Source organism: Oncorhynchus gorbuscha, linkage group LG12 (assembly GCF_021184085.1).
Source record: "Oncorhynchus gorbuscha isolate QuinsamMale2020 ecotype Even-year linkage group LG12, OgorEven_v1.0, whole genome shotgun sequence".
Lineage (NCBI taxonomy): Eukaryota > Metazoa > Chordata > Actinopteri > Salmoniformes > Salmonidae > Oncorhynchus > Oncorhynchus gorbuscha.
In genome coordinates this window covers 55,286,266-55,300,463 of record NC_060184.1, presented here as the reverse complement: position 1 = coordinate 55,300,463, position 14,198 = coordinate 55,286,266, and the positions used below count along the sequence as shown (strand labels likewise).

The window sequence follows — 14,198 nt, the reverse complement described above, 5'->3', positions numbered from 1 at the left end:
TGACTAGACTGTAAACTCTCCTTCCAGATGCACTTTAAGCATCTCAAATCCAAAGTTGAATCTAGAATTGACTTTCTATTTTGCAACAGCCTCGTTCCCTCATGCTGCCAAACATACCCTCGTAAAACTGACCATCCTACCTATCCTTGACTTCGGCGATGTAATTTACAAAATAGCCTCCAACACTCTACTCAACAAATTGGATGTAGTCTATCACAGTGCCATCCGTTTTGTCACCAAAGCCCCATATACTTCCCACCACTGCAACCTGTATGCTCTCGTTGGCTGGTCCTCGCTACATATTCGTCGCCAAACCCACTGGCTCCAGGTCATTACTAGGTCTTTACTCAGCTCACTGGTCACCATAGCAACTCCCACCCATAGCATGCGCTCCAGCAGGTGTATTTCACTGGTCATCCCTGACGCCAAAACCTATTTATTGCCTTACCTCCTTACTTCATTTGCATACACTGAATACACATTTTTCTATTGTTATTGACCGTACGTTTGTTCATCCCATGTGTAACTCTGTTGCTTTTGTTGCACTGCTTTGCTTTATCTTGGCCTGGTTGCAGTTGTAATCAGAACTTGTTCTCAGCTGGCTTGTTAAAGTAGTGAGACAGTGGTGAGTCAGGCTGCAAAGGAGATGCAGGGAGAGGGAGCATTGAAGGGAGCATTGAAGGGAGCATTGAAGGGAGCATTGAAGGGAGCATTGAAGGGAGCATTGAAGGGAGCATTGAAGGGAGCATTGAAGGGAGCATTGAAGGGAGAGGGAGCAGGGAGAGGGAGCATTGAAGGGAGAGGGAGCAGGGAGAGGGAGCATTGCAGGGAGAGGGAGCATTGAAGGGATCAGGGAGAGGGAGCATTGAAGGGATCAGGGAGAGGGAGCATTGAAGGGATCAGGGAGAGGGAGCATTGCAGGGAGAGGGAGCATTGAAGGGATCAGGGAGAGGGAGCATTGCAGGGAGAGGGAGCATTGAAGGGATCAGGGAGAGGGAGCATTGAAGGGAGCATTGAAGGGAGCATTGAAGGGAGCAGGGAGCGGGAGCAGGGAGCGGGAGCAGGGAGCGGGAGCAGGGAGCGGGAGCAGGGAAGCGAGCAGGGAGAGGGAGCAGGGAAGCGAGCAGGGAGAGGGAGCATTGAAGCGAGCAGGGAGAGCGGTTAGTAGTACAGTGGTTCCCAAACTTGGGTTCCAGGACCCATGTGGGGTCCACTAAAATGTAAATGGTCTCTAATCTTATCAAACACATAACTTGTTTCTCTTCAAATGGGTATAGAATACAACATTTTTAGAGTCAACTAAGGGCGTTTTACACTGTCGGAATTCACTTACATGTCATGTTGGGACAGTCGGTGGGACCTAAAATTGAGTGAAATATAAAGCCAATGTAATATTATGTACACTGAACATAAATATAAACTTTTACTGAGTTACAGTTCAAATAAGGAAATCATCATTATCAGTACTGATTTACCACTCGTGTATGTAGTGAAACGTGTATTATTGAGTAGAACATTTAAAGTACAGTAGTGATAGTGTTTTTTTTGTGCTTAGTGAGGCTGATGAGTGTAGGGGAGAGAGAGGGGTGAGGATCCAGCTTGCTTGGTCCTGTGGTCCAAGAGGCCAGGGACAATGGAACAACCAGAAGGGTGTGAATGAGGTGCTGCAAAGAGGGATATTTTAATTGAGGGCTTTTGTGTTAATGTTAGAGTTATGTCACACAAGCGTGGGAGAGTGCACACTGGTGGGTTTTGCATGGGGAGAGATGCAGTGTTTTTATAAGTGCAAATATTTCCACTTTTCCTCCATCGTCTCCGGCGTTGTGGTGTGTTTGCTGGTGTTTATGGAAAAACAGAAACCTAGTTAGCTAGCTAGTTGCTTTGTCTTCAGTTTCTGTCTGTTGTGCGGACTGTTTCCATGTGGTCGACTCTGTATGTTTGTAATAAACATTCTGCCTTGCCACACAACAAAGCTAAATTGAAATCACATTTGCTCCTCTCTCCACCATGTTGTCATAGTTTTGGTTGGCTGATAAAGTGGTAATGTTTCCCCTCAGCTAATTAGCCTGTGAGTCACCAGGTCTTCTCCTTTCCTCTGTCTTCAAAGTTGACGGTTGCTAATCCACTGAGAGAAAGCACCAAGCGCCTCTCCGCTGAACAACCTCTGGGTACTAGGCATGAGGCCAGAGCTTCATGTCCCAACCAACTGACAAAACGTATATCAGCTTCACGGTTTACTTTTGTAACACGGGGTAAACAAATTAATTGAGTTTTGATATACAGCTTCTTAATGTTGTTGTTGAGTGAGCAGTAGGCTAAGTAAATGTGAGAGGTTGTGAAGTGAGTTTCTCAACTCCCGTAGGGGGATTCTGTGTCAGTACCTGGTGACTAACACTAGAGGGTGCTGTTCGTTGAGAAAACAGCTCTGTGTGTGGCAGTTGATGGGAATCAGTTCAGCTCTGTCCTGGTGACTAGTCTGTGTTGCTTGCTGATTTTAAGACTGTCTTTTCTGGGATTTGGACCCATAGCGGTTAACCGGTCCTTCATCCACTACACTTCAATGGGTGTATTGTCCCAGAGTCCACACAAGACCGAACAGCCGTCCTCATTTGAGTTTTCGTTACCGTCAGTTGCTCATCTTTCCTTTATTGCATCACCTTTATCCACTTGATTCTAATAGAGTAAATATAGACATGATGGCATTGGGCTGATAACCCCCCCTCTCTGTTAGTATGAGTGACGAGGTGTTTAGCTGCTCTGTGTGTACTGTCATGTGATTATCATGCTTAAAGCATGGAGGATGGCCCGTTGGCTGCCCTGTTGATAGGACCGACGCGTTCGTTCTACCGGCCTACATCCAGAACATTCCTTCACCCTGTCATCGACACACTTCCCTTCATCAACCCGATACTACAGTGCAACCTCCTTTTCCCCATCACTTCCTATATGTTACCCATACCGTATGTTCCTATGGGTTGTTGATATGATGAGAATCTTAGAATAGCCCAGTGGTCCATGTCAGACCTTGACTGCCATGATTTTGTCACCCCTACACCTTCTGGAGAATGTCCCTGTCAGTTTCCACTCGACATTAATACATGTATGTCAAAGGGACTCAGGAAAATATGGCTGCCTTACCCTTCAACATGACCAAGTATTTAATGACGGAACCAGCAACCCTGAGAGAATATTACCTAGCTACAGTTGGTTACTTTCTAGAAAACTTGGCGCAAAGTGTGTGCGTGTGTTGAGGTAGTTGGGTGTCCGAGGGGATTTTTTGCCCTGTGACAGCTGACTTGATCCCCGCGAGTTGAGACGGACAGAGTGAGTGAAGTCGATTTCTATTTCTGGGAGATTGAGTGCTATCAAAGCACCAGCCAAGAGGCCATAAATGGCTGCCAGCGTCTCCAGTTACCACCTGCTGGTTTTGGGCTGCGGATGCTACCACCGTCCCCTGAGGTGTAATTCGGACCTCTCCTCTCCAGACCCCCACAGCCATGTTAGGACTAAGGCCAGGGCCGTATGTATCCAGCGTCTCAGAGTAGAAGGGTTGACCCCCCCCCCCCCCACCCCTTCTTGTAATCTTATTTGTTGTGATCGAAAAGGGGAAACTGATCCTAGATTGAGCGTGGCGCTTGCAACACCACGGTTCTGAGTTCGATTTGCGCCCAAAATGGATGCGCCTCCCCATTGTAATTCCAGAGCGTGTGCTGAATGACTACAATGTAAATGTATTGCCCCAGCCAGGTAAAACATCCAGGGATAAATAGAAATGCCGGGGTACTAAGGCAGACTGGCACCTCGTCAAGAGGTCATATTCAGACTGAATATTTCTACACGTCCTGTATCAAATTAACTTTGAATTTAGTGTGGTGTATACGCTGTGGTGTATACGCTGTGGTGTGACACTGGTACTTTTGGTACATGTGGTGTTTCAAGTGGCTTCTATCTGTAGAGTGTGACTGGTTGATGGTCTGAGTAGGCATACACCTGGGACGAGAATCAAGATCGCCTCAAGGGATGTAAGGATCAACGAAGTTGTGCTATATATTCAACAGCTGAACGATGAATACATTACTACCTCAAACACTTAATCTGCTAAAATGACAAGTGAATTAGTGTGGGGGGGGATACAGGCTACATTTCTCATCTGATAGTGGGGTGGTAGATGCTTAGTGTGCATTCAACATTTACACACACCCCATACCCATCAGCTCAGACAGATCCAGCTCAGAGGCCCAGCTCATGACCTCCGTCAGCAGCAGATTTGAATTTACAATTGACAATGAATGTGTTTTATGCAAACAAATGTTATCGCATCGATTCTTTCTCTAATCAGACCGAATCGTTTCAAACTAAAATGCATCTTTCTCGTATCAGAGCCCATGGATCTAGATGCGTATCGAATCATCTCGAAAGGGAAACATGCACATCCCTAACAGCCTCTTCAACCACCCCTTTACCTCCTTGTCCTTACTTCAAAATGTTCCTGGTGCATTATCATGCTGAAACATGAGGTGATGGCGGCGGATGAATGACACTGGACAATGGGCCTCATGATCCTGTCATGGTATCTCTGTGCATTCAAATTGCCATCTCAATTGTGTTTGTTGTCCGTAGCTTATTCCAGCCCATACCATAACCCCACCGCCACAATAGGGTACTCTGTTCACAACGTTGACATTGGCAAACCGCTCGCCCACACTACACCATACACGCTGTCTGCCATCTGCGCTGTACATCTCAAACTGGTATTCATCCAGTGTGCCAGTGGCCATCGGAAGGTAAGCATTTGCCCACTGAAGTTTGTTACGATGCTAAACTGCAGTCAGGTCAAGACCCTTGTGAGGTGGCTGGTGTCAGACGATCCCGCAGACGACGAAGCCGGATGTGGAGTTCCTGGGCTTGCGCGGTTACACATGGTCTGTGGTTGTGAGATCGGTTGGAAGTACTGCCATATTCTCTAAAACCACTTTGGAGATGCCCCCCCACCCAGTCCTATCCTCTCTTCTGTGTTTTGATTGATCTAGCCTGAGTGGGAAAGCACCGTTCTAAATTTGTCAGCTCCCTGAATCATGCCTGCTGCAGATATAACTGCCACACATGGGGGAGGGGGAGCGAGAGAGAGGGGGAGGGGGGGGTGACCGTCGTTCTAACGGTGCTGGCAACTCGTGCATCATGTCAGTCGTGTCCTACTAGCCCTCCTGTGCTTAGCTTTGATCTTCTCCCAGACCCACTGTGGAACTATCCGGCCCCCAAAGACCCAACCCACTAGAGACCCACCCCCACGGACTTGCCCCCAGAAGACCTAACCTAGGAACTACTACCAACAGACCTACCCCAGCCCAGGAAAACCTACCCCAGAAGACCTACGCCAGCCCAGGCACTACACTGTCACGTCTAATCTGAGAGGAAAACTGAAGTAAGGAGTTGAGTTGGGGAAATGTTGGGGGAAGGTTTGTGAGGAGAAGGTGCCCTTTTTAGTAACCACATTGAGATACTGATTGGCTTCTAAAAGCCTTTAATACGGTTTGAATGGAATGCTTGCTGGGCTGTCGTTGGGTATTTTATATTATGACGTGTTCAGTGAAGAGGTGGTCTGATATGATATGATCGCAGGCTGGATAACCCCTATCTATTGGAAGTGAACTGGTTTGATGGACCATGAGGAAGGGCGAGCTTGCAGCGAAATGGGGTGTTGCTGAACCCAATGGTATTCTGGAACGGTCTGTATCCTCATTGGAACCCGTTCTCGTTCTCTTCCTCACATTCCCCAATTTCATTCTGGTACCTGCCTGTTTGTCTTGGAGCTGCACGGCAACTGACCTATCCTAACCTATCCTAACCTAGTCCAGGACTCTTCCTCCCAGACCCGTTAGAAGTAGATGACATGCACAGATTTTCAGCTTAAATCAGAAAATGTCCATAGTCAGTTTGATGCTGAACTTTTGTCCACCTTTTGTTGACCAGTATAGCGTCTTATAAAATCCTTATGAAGATTCTTAATGCTCTGAAAAGGTGACAGCCCTATGACATGTCCGATCCACTTTCTCGTGAGATGTGGATCTTTCCACGCTCGTATACTGCTTCAGATGGATTATACCACAGATGAATGTGGTGAAGTGCGAAAAGCTTTAGAATAGGTCAAATTGAGATTTAGGTAGTTGGTGTGTGTGAGAGAGAGAGACAGTAAAGGCCTGGGACACAGCTCTGTCATGACCTGACAGTACAACTGCACATTGTCCTGCACCTGTTCTGCTCTCTCGGTCCGGATCAGAATACACAGGACAGAAATAGAGCACAACTGCCCTGACGAGGAACGCGCGCATGCTTGCTCATAGGACTATGGCAACATAAACAAATGTAGGGTTGGGAATTGCCATGGACCTCATGCTACAAAGTCATCACAATACTTAGTATCAATTCTGTATGTATTGCGATTTGATGTTCCAAACATATTACTCACTAAGCTTTGTCTGCTGCCGAGAGACGGCGCATGAGAAAATGTAGTTCTCATCGGTCATGGAAATAATTGCTGAAAACATGTTGGCTCACTATTTTAAAAAGATTGAGAACAAGCTATAGGATGAAAAATACAAGAGTTTTGGCGCAAGTACAGCCAACTAGCACTTCCGTGGCAAGACTATTCATTGATTTGTGTTATGTGGATTTTTATAGATCTCATCCTAGATCAGTACCATCCTAGATCAGTACCACATTAAGATGGCTTTGCGTGTACAAATCCAGAGTTGAAATGCGATCTTGAGGCCGATTTAACACTGGTGAGGGCGCTTCATTATTTACTTAACATCTCTCAGATGGATATCACCTGTGGCCTGGACAAGACACCTTTTAAGTGTGTGTCGTATCCTGTGTACTTAAGTGTCTATTTAGCACCATTCCATAAATACCCAGTTTAAGCGTTATCTAACTGATCTAATTTCCGGGTGGCTTCAGGCTTGGGTGTGAGAAAGAGTCCTGATGCCGTCCCTGTTCAGCCCCCCCCCCCCAATAAGCCTTTCACCACTTTTACTTTGTTGCCATGGCATCTACCATCAGCTGTTTGTAATAGAGGCCGAGCCCCAGGAATTCACCCTCCGTGACCATCCAATCTTTCCGGGCGTTTACTGGAAGCACTGATGTACTGTAGCTGTTGTCTTGGCAGAGACTGTTACTTCGCACTCCGATCACTTCACGTGATGACCCTGGGAGAAGTCCATTTTAAATGGATCCTTCTGAGATGGAGAAAGAACTAGATGTTTTGTGTGTTATACTAGTGCAATTTAAGATTGCAAATCGTCTCCCACTGCAATGAGTGCTGACATGATGACCCTCACATCTCTCTCCAATTTTAATAAAGGTGCCCATGCAATCTGAGGATAGATGCGGATGTAGACTGGATTGTAGAGCTTGTTTACCTCGGGCCCTGCCAGGAACAGAAACGAATCCTAACACCATGCATCTCTCAGCCAAGTGAGGAAGTAGACGCACTGTTGTGGACAGGAGAGTACTCAAACTTGACATGTCTCATGTTGTTGACCTTCGCTTCATTTAGCTTGGCGATATCTTTGTCATCACACACTCCCAATAGGTCTGTTATTAATAAGAGGTTTGTTTTGACACCTTGTTTGGTCTCTCCAGTGATGGGTGTCCATAGAGAAGACTGGCAGCAGAACAGAATGTTCAAGAGTACTGACAACACATCGCCTGGTCTTAAGGACATGTGAGACTAACAAGAACTACTGCTATGTGCAATAGATCACCTGCTAGGCGTGTAACCGTTAGAAAACAAACCTAAAAATGAAGTTCAGAGAGGACAGAGCGTCCAACCGTTGCAACCGGCAACATTTGTTTTGGTCCGTCTTGTCATTTAAGATGGGTTGGGACTGGGGGAGGCCACGCGTTCAGATCAGGGTTGTGTTGAGTGTGTCACACAATAGCTAAGTGTTTTGCAATAGGACATCTGTTCTTCTTGGAACCTCTCCTGTTTCACTCCGGTTCAAGCGTGGGTCTGTCTCCCTAATTGAATTTGATCCTGGCCTACCTGACTGTGAAGTGTCGGCTCTCTAATGGCCGTCCTGAAGTTAAGGGTCAGCTTATTGGGTGACATGTCCGACATCCCAACAGCCCGATGGTCCATGACACAGAGGTGGACCTGAGCCAGAGCCGGCCATGCAGGAGGAAGCCTCAGACCAAAGCCAGAGGAGAGTCTTAACATATCTGTCTGGCTTGACCACGCAAGACGTTGGCCGTGTCGGAATACTTCCGTTCTTTAGACTGGGTGGGTAGTAATGGGTTCATCTTAAACACATCAAACTAAATCAATCGTTTTGGGACAAAACATTTGCTAAACCTCGTCTAAATCTAGTGATGAATTATGGTGTCGATCGAGCAAATTGAGATGAAAGTGCTCGGTGTAACCCTAGATCGTAAACGGACACAGTTGAAACATTGACTTAAACGGTAGCGAAAATGGGGAGAGGTCTGTCAGTAATAAAGCTCTGCTTTCTTGACATCATCCAGCAAACCTTCAGGCCCTAGTTTTCACACCTAGATTACTGCCCTGTTATATGGTCAAGTGCTACAAATAAGGACATAGGCAAATTTATAGTGGCCCAGAACAGAGCAGCAAATATGGCCCTTAAAAGTACACAGAGGGCTTACATCAAGAACACATGCATGTCAATCTCTCCTTGCTGACAGTAGAGAGTGACTGACTGCATCACTACTGGGCTTTGAGCGGTATTGACGTATATTCAAAGTACCAAACTGTCTGTTCAAACGACTAAGCACACATCGGACACCCATACATTACCCCTCAAGACATGCTACCAGGGGTCTCTTCACGGTCCCCAAGTCCGGGACAGAGGCTAGGAAACACACAGTACTATATAGAGCCTTGACTACATAGAATTCTCTCCCACCTCCGGTAACTCAAGCTAGCAATAAAGTCAGATAAATAAATGAATTTGTATGACTTAATGTGTTGGACCCCAGGAAGAGTAGCTGCTGCCTTGGCAACAGCAAATGGGGAGCCTAATAAATGACTTGATACTAAAGGATAGGCATCTTGAGTATGCCAGGATGTTATACTCATTTTGGCTTTTCATCTAGTACAATTCACTGTACACTATTGAGGAAGACAACAGCTGATATGGTGACGCGCTGTACCATAATGAACGAATAGCAGGAATCCATGCAATTGTGCAATAGTTGGCGCGTTCTCAATGTGGATGACATGGTATATTATTAGTTGCTTACTGCATTTGATTTTACTATACAATATGTTCTAAGTAGTATGTAGTACGATTAGTACACAGTATGCAGTTTAAGTAGGCATGACTGATTTTTCACGTTTCTGACTTTTTACGCCATACATTTTCCCTGACACCCAAAAGTACTCGTTACATTTTGACAGGAAAATGGTCCAATTCACACACTTATCAAGAGATCATCCCTACAGCCTCTGATCATCCCTACAGTCTCTGATCTGAGTGTATGAGTGTGCCCCTGGCCTATGCCTATCCACCAATAAATAAATAAATAAAATAAATTGTGCCATCTGGTTTGCTTAATATAAGGAATTTGAAGTGGTTTATACTTTTGATTCTTTAAGTATATTTACAAACAAATATTTTTAGACTTTTAGCCAAGTAGTATTTTACTGGGTGACTTTTACTTGAGTCATTTTCTATTATGTTATCTTTACTTTTATTCAAGTATGACAGTTGAGTACTTTTTCCACCACTGTGTATATGAACTATATCTCTGTAAAATCTTGGAAATTGTTGCATGTTGCATTATTTTCTGTTCAGTGTGTACGCGTGTACATACATGCATACATGCATTCATTCATTCATTCCCAGTCAAAAGTTTAGACACCTACTCATTCAAGGGTTTTTATTTTGACAATTTTCTACATTGTAGAATAATAGTGAAGACAAATTATGAAATAACACCTATGGAATCATGTAGTAACCAAAAAGTGTTGAACAAATTTGAGATTCTTTGAAGTAGCCACCCTTTGCCTTGATGACAGCTTTGCACACTCTTGGCATTCTCTCAACCAGCTTCATGAGGCAATGCTACCAAATACACTCATAGTATGTAAACTTCTGACCCACTGGGAATGTGATGAAAGAAATAAAAGCTTAAATAAATCATTCAGTTACACCAGCTCTGTCAGGAGGAATGGGCCAAAATTCACCCAATTTATTGTGGGAAGCTTGTGGAAGGGTACCCAAAACATTTGTCCCAATTAAACAATTTAAAGGCAATGCTACCAAATACTAATTGAGTGTATGTAAACTTCTGACCCACTGGTTATGTGATGAAATAAATAAATTATTCTCTCTACTATTATTCTAACATTTTAACAATCTTAAAATAAAGTGGTGATCTTAACTGACCTAAAACAGGGATTTTTTTTTACCAGGATTAAATATCAGGAATTGTGAAACATTTAAACTCAGTTTATGTAAACTTCCAAATTCAACTGTATATATGTATGTATATAATTTATTCTAATCAATTTTGTACTTATAGCCTCCCATAGCATGAAACCTAATTACCAGTACCTTATTTATGCACTTTCTGACCTACATTTACATGTTAGTAATTCAGAAGACACTCTTATTCAGAGCGACTTAAGTGCATTCATTTTATGACCGCTAGGTGGGACAAACGCACGTCACGGGCATAGTAAGTACAATTTTCCTCAAAGTAGTTATCAGCAAAGTCCTTTGCTTGTAACTTAAATGTCACGAGAGGGTAGAACACGTTTCAAATGTTATTATTACACTGAGCTGGTTGTAATCTAAGATATCAATGTGAGTATGTTATGATTTGAAACGTATTGGTGACATTTGGACTGTAAGGTTGCGTAGAATAGCAGAAGTGTCAACATTGCGCTGTGTAGAATAGCTGAGGTAAGCGGTCATACTGTATTCTTGTAGACAGCAGCGATGATGTATAGAGGGATCTATAAACAGCTGTGGCACACATGCGCGCGCACAATTGTCATAGACGGATTTAAATGGCATGTAAGCCATAGCACAGACAACTGACGATAGTCACCGCACACAGAGAGGGAGATTGGACAGTCTCGGCAAGCTAGGATACATTTTCCTACAGGTGGGGAGGGAGAGAGCAGAGCTCCGAGGAAGTGCCTTCCAGTGTGCGTGATCTCTCTCTGTATCCAGGATCCCCTGGGGTTTAGCCTCCTGTCTGGTAGCACTTATTCCAGTTCTAACAGTAACATCAGGACTGTCAGCTCTGCTGCTTATAAATGGAACAGACCCTTACCAGATATGTGTTGATTGGGTTCTGGCTGCACTGTTTAGAATCATTTTGGAATGTACTGTGTGATTCTATTTTTTTTTTAAAAAATTTTAATCAGTTTCACCAGCTGCACAGGGCTTTTAAAGGGGGATTCATTTGAGAAACAAACGAGGGGAGAAAGTTTAGGAACAGACAGGGAGAGGAGGACTGGAATTTGTAACATGTCTACGTTCCAATGGAGCTTCATTTGAGCTCTCCATTTAAATTGGTCTTAACTTATTGTGCCCTACATCCCATTGAATTAGTATGGCCATTTCCTTGTGTTTTTATGGTTATTTAATGTCATAGGAAGAGAGCTGAGCAGATGGTGTCAAAGTAACAGGTCAAAGGTTCATGGGGATATGAAATATGCCGACTTTCTGGTATATTACTGTACTATTCTGGCATCTACCCTAAAACCTTTCCTTTTGTGTATTGAGTTTCCACACAGTCATTTCTCTGGGAATAGGTACAGCTTCTCTGTCTTGGCCAGCAGAATCTTCTGGTGTTTCAGTTCATTTGTCTTCCAATGGCACAACCCCCTACCTGCTGGCTGACCTTTTGACTGTTATGGCCTTGATTCTGGCTGACCAGTGGCTGAAAAATGAAAGATGCTAAATAAAGGGTTCCAAAATCGCCATCTGTCCGAGTCCCAGCTTTTCCCATACACTAAACAAAAATGGGATGACAGTTCCTGGGAAGATTGCCGGGTGGGAATGGAATGGTAAGAACACCAGGAATGCTTTGGCAAATGGGATCGGTCGGGGCCTCCTGAGTGGCGCAGTGGTCTAAGGCACTGCGGCGCAATGCTAGAGGCGTCAGTACAGACCCAGGTTCGTTGGTGTGGTTGGCTTCCGGGCTAAGCGGGCGGGTGTTAAGAGCGTGGTTAGGTGGGTCATTTTGAAGGACTCCTGACTCAACCTTCACCTTCCGAGCCCTTTGGGGAATTTCAGCGACGAGACGAGATCGAAACTGGTGAGGGGGAAAAAGGCGTAAAAATAATAATTTAAAAATTGGTTTGGTGAAGTGTGCAGGTGGTTGCGTTCCACCTTTTTCTATCTTCTGTGGAACTATTTCTCAAGGTCTACAGTAAATTCAAATCTGTTGGTCAACACTGTGGGGGTAGTCGGCACACACATTGTTAGGGATCTCTAAAGAGCATTCAACCTTGAGCCATCAAGAGCCACTTCTTAGGGAAGCTTTTATCTGGGTTATCTTGGGTAAGTCTGTCAATGGGTGGGGCAACAGGGCATAGCTAGCTAGTGTTTACGGATGGAGTTGGACGAAGTTATCTTGGTCCTTCTATTTGTGGCAGTTGTATCTGAGAAAAGGCTTGTGTACAGTAAGCTGAGGCCAGGATCTGTTTGGAAAGTTGGAAGTTTGTTTGTATTGACTTGGACATTGCCATAGTCTGGTCTTTTGGACTAATGCACATTGTTCTTGGGTATTACTGGCCTTGGTCCCAATAGAGATGGTCTGGGTAAGTCCAGACCAGGCCTGGGTACCAGCCAGTGAACTGTGACTGTAAATACCCAGTCAGTGACCTCTGCTGCCCAGCCACTCAGCTAACACCTCACCTTATTAGGGTAGATCGAACCGAGTGAGCTGGCTACAAACAAGCCAACCGATCTTCCAGTGTGTCAGAGTGCGTGCATGTTTTGAAGGGAATGTGTCTGACCTTGTGCAGTTCTCTGACTGTCCAAGGACCAATGACTTATGACAGCAAACTGGGACAGTAAATTTAGACCATTGGTCCTTCTACAAGTGTCTGAGGAAAAGTAGCACTCTCAAATACTTCCCCATGTGTACTGTCCCTAATGGCACCCTATTCCCTATGAAGTGCACAACTTTTGGCAATCGAGCCCTTTTTCTTCTTACCCAGAGTCCGATCAACTCACGGTTACTATTTTTATTTCTCTGTGTGCTGTTGGAATGCACTTGAAGGTAGGCAATAACTGGAAGTCTACAAGAACCGCTAGCATGGTAATCCTAGTTAGCAATTGCGCTAACGCTAGTTAGCAACTTCCTTCAAATTGCATGCAGGGAACTATAAAATGGAATCTGTGAAAGTGGAAAGTGGGATAATTGTTGCGCTATCCCTTTAAAAGCAGTCTTGGCAGAAAAAATGATTTTTTGCCGTGGCAGCTAAATTGAAGGGGAACACTATCTTTACCTCTTCATGCTATGCCTACCTTCTGTATTAGTTTCTGGTTCTGTTTGAGTGATGTACTCTGGGCTGAGCACTGCTATGTGTCTGTAGAGACAACATGGCCAAACGTGCTGGATCCCTCCATCGTTAATTTGCCAGAAGAGAGGGATATACAGCATTTCCTGTGGGAGAAACAGTAAATCTGGGCTTTATTTCTGAGGGGGAGGCCTGGGATGAGAGGTTGAGTTCTGGGCCCAGATTATGAGACAAACCTGCTAACGTTTCCTGCTTTCCTTCTCCACGTCACGCATGCATACACACACTATCAACGGGCTTGAGGAGAGACGCTGGGGTCATTTAAAGTGCCATTGCTGTCACTGGATGTCTAAGTGTTTGTATACAGTAATTCAATTCTTATGTTGAATTAATCTGACACCCAGGCATCTGTGTTGTGTATAATTGGTGGGGAGGTGTGGACATGCTGCTGTTACGATGATAGAGGTCTCATCGTTGGCCTGTTTTTGTTCAACATTAAAAAAAAATTGATTTGCTTGGATTGCCTCAGCTGGCTTTTGGGTTCTGATCAAATTCAAAATGAGTCAAATTGCTGGTGTTTGTTTAGTATTACAAACTCTTCCTCCTTCTCGTCTCCTTATCAGTAACTGTACTAACAAAGATCAAAATGACATGACCTTTCAGACAACAACGACAAAATATGTGCAGCATCATA

At 44.6% G+C, this 14,198-nt stretch overlaps 1 protein-coding gene across 3 annotated transcripts in view; it reads left to right on the top strand.

Moving 5' to 3' along the window:
• The window catches only part of svila (supervillin a), a 135,114-nt gene that overhangs the window by 49,990 nt on the left and 70,926 nt on the right, over positions 1 to 14,198 (top strand). The window contains exon 1 of one of the 3 annotated variants that reach the window (XM_046292379.1): positions 5,161 to 5,422. The exons of the other annotated variants lie outside the window; for them this stretch is intronic. The gene's annotated coding sequence lies outside the window, so the exon portion shown is untranslated. Of the gene's footprint in view, positions 1 to 5,160; positions 5,423 to 14,198 lie in introns of those variants that run through there. 3 annotated transcript variants of the gene reach the window in all.